Below are 2850 nucleotides of genomic sequence, written 5' to 3'. Positions count from 1 at the left end.
CTGTCCTGAGACTTTCAGTTGTCTAATTTGAATATTCTCAAGCAGAGTTCTGATCTCAGCAACCTAGAAATAGGCTCTGCTTGCCAAGGACAACACAGGCAATCACACTGGAGGCTGACAACTAGAAAGGTGCGATATTCCCCTTGTTACTCTTACACTCCACACCCTCTTGGTGAATGGAGGGGTGGCCATCCCCCACTTACATGCACCCTCTGGACCAGCAGGAATTCCATCCTAGTCAATGTGCCCTGATAGAGCCTGGGTGCCCTGACCTGCACCTCACCTCAATTTTGTTTTTGTTTTTAAAATATTCTTTTTTTCTTCTTTATTTTTCTTCTTCCTGTTCTTCTTCCTCTTCTTCTACTTCTTCTTCTTTCTTGGTTCTCATATATTTTATTTCTTTTGGTTCTTCCCATCCCTTGTTTTTCTTTCTGCAGTTTTTTCATTTTTTCTTTATTATTCTTTTATTCTTGCTCTTTTCTCTTATTCCTCCCTTCCAGATTCTGTGGGATTTCTCTCTCTCTCTCTCTCTCTCTCTCTCTCTTTTACTATTTCTATTTATTTTGTCTTTTAAAAGTATTTCTTTAAATGTTTCTTCTCACTTATTGCCTATACTTCTTTTTTTTCATGCTATTGCTCCTTTTTGTCTATGTGGCTTTTGTTTTCTGTTCTCTTGTTTCTATTTTATTTTATTTGTCTGAGTGGGAGACAGCAACCATGCTCATGCAACCCACCATACCTGCACTTCCTGCAGCCCCAGCCACTGAATAAGGACCACTGCTTGATTCAGCACCAACTGACCAACGATAGACAATGGCCAATACCAGCCAAACTCACCCTTAAGTGCTCTTCATGAATAGCTAATAGAGATCTGAGCAAACACTCTCATTCTCTATCACACCCACCAGCAGACAAGTGGTGAGTTCCTACGTGCTGCTAACTAATGACTAGAGAAGCACAGTACCCTTCTCACTCAGATATATCAAAACAAGATAAAGAGGGGGAAAATCTTGGGCCAATCACATCAACACAGAATCACCAATTAAATACAAATATAATGACTTCAGAATGTCTTGGAGACAACTGACCATCCCAGTCCAGACAAAGAAGCAAGATAAAATAGTAAAAACAATAGACCAAGGTACAGACCCCGAAAACCTCCCTGAGGAAGAAGCAGTATTGGAACTCTATGATGAGGAATTCAGAAGAATTATATTTAGTTATCTTCAATGGATTGAGAGAAGATCAAGTAAAGCATAGACAAATTTAGGGAAAACACAGACAAAACCTAGAACAATTTAAGAAAACAATACAAGAACAAACTGACAAAATAAACAAAAAATTAGAAATGATACAAAAACCACAAATAGAAATACAGAGGATTAATACTAAAATTTCAGAAATAGATAACATATTGAACAGGCAAAGGAGTAGAATTGAATCAATGGAAGACAGAATTAGTAAGACTGAAAACAAATACTTCAATACTACTCTGTTAAGGGATCAATTTGAAAAAAGATCAAAACAAAATGAAGAAAGCCTAAGATTCATGTGGAATGCCATCAAGAGGAATAGCTTACATGTAATCAGAATTCCAGAACAGGAAGAGATAAATAAAACCACAGAGAAAATTGTCCAAGATCTGTTGGAGGAGAGTCCCTAATATGATGAAAGATGAGAAGATATTCATTCAAGAAGTTCAATGAACCCCAATCAGTACAGACCCTAAAAGAAAATCACCAAGACATATCATTATCAAACTCACCAAACCCAAAGACAAAGAAAGAATCCTAGAAGCAGCACAAGAAAAACAAAAGGTTACCTACAAAGGGCAACCAATAAGACTGAGCTCTGATTTCTCAGCAGAAACCACGCAGGTGCGAAGGCAATGGGGTGATGTATATAAAACTCTGAAAGAAAAAAAAAGTCAATCAAAAATTATATACCCAGCAAGATTTTCCCTTAATATAATGGTGAAATTAGGACATTTTCAGATAAACAGAAATTAAGGGGATTTGTTAAAACCAGACCAACTTTACAAGAGATGCAAAAGAGAGTCTTTTGGACAGAGAAACAACAACAGCAAACAACTGATGATTAACACACATGATGACATAACCTAGAAAACAACCTAGTTATAGAAATATCTGAAGTAAAATAAGCTTACAAGACTGTAAACAGGGAACCAGAGACATCAATTGGCAAATGAGGACAACTACAAACCAAAAAGAGGAATACATAGAGTAGGGATTTTTCCCTATTTTATTTATTTCCTAAATAAAATGGGGAGTAAGAATAAATACAGAACTTCCAAATGGTGAAGAAGTCAAGACAATTGTGAGATGGAACAGATTGTTCTTAACTTGGGAAGAAAATAATAAATCACAGGGTAACCTCAAAGAAAAATAATAAACATTTGCATCAAAATTAAAAAGAGGAAAGGTAAAACAATAGCAAGGAAGGAAATGTTAGCATGATTCATAAACAAAATAAGAAGTTAGCACAGAATATTATATGGAATAAAGGAAGCAGCACCATAAAAAAAACACGTAACAAATTGACAGCAACAAATTCATTTCTTGGCAATAGTTACACTGAGTATAAGTTGATTAAATGCACCACTCAAGAGATGGAGAGTCGCAGACTAGATAAGAAAACATGACCCATCAATATGTTGTCTACATATAGACACATTAGAGACAAAGACAAAAACAGACTAAAAATCAATTAATTTCTAATGAAATAGACTTTAAGACAAAAACCACCATAACAGATAAGGAAGGACATTATATAATGATTAAAGGATTGATCGAACAAAGGACATAACCATAATAAATATCTACGCATTCA

Source organism: Orycteropus afer, unplaced genomic scaffold (assembly GCF_000298275.1).
Source record: "Orycteropus afer afer isolate SDZICR_OR568_19922 unplaced genomic scaffold, OryAfe1.0 scaffold00124, whole genome shotgun sequence".
Lineage (NCBI taxonomy): Eukaryota > Metazoa > Chordata > Mammalia > Tubulidentata > Orycteropodidae > Orycteropus > Orycteropus afer.
The sequence above is the reverse complement of the archived record's forward strand: the minus strand, read 5'-3'. Positions refer to the sequence as shown.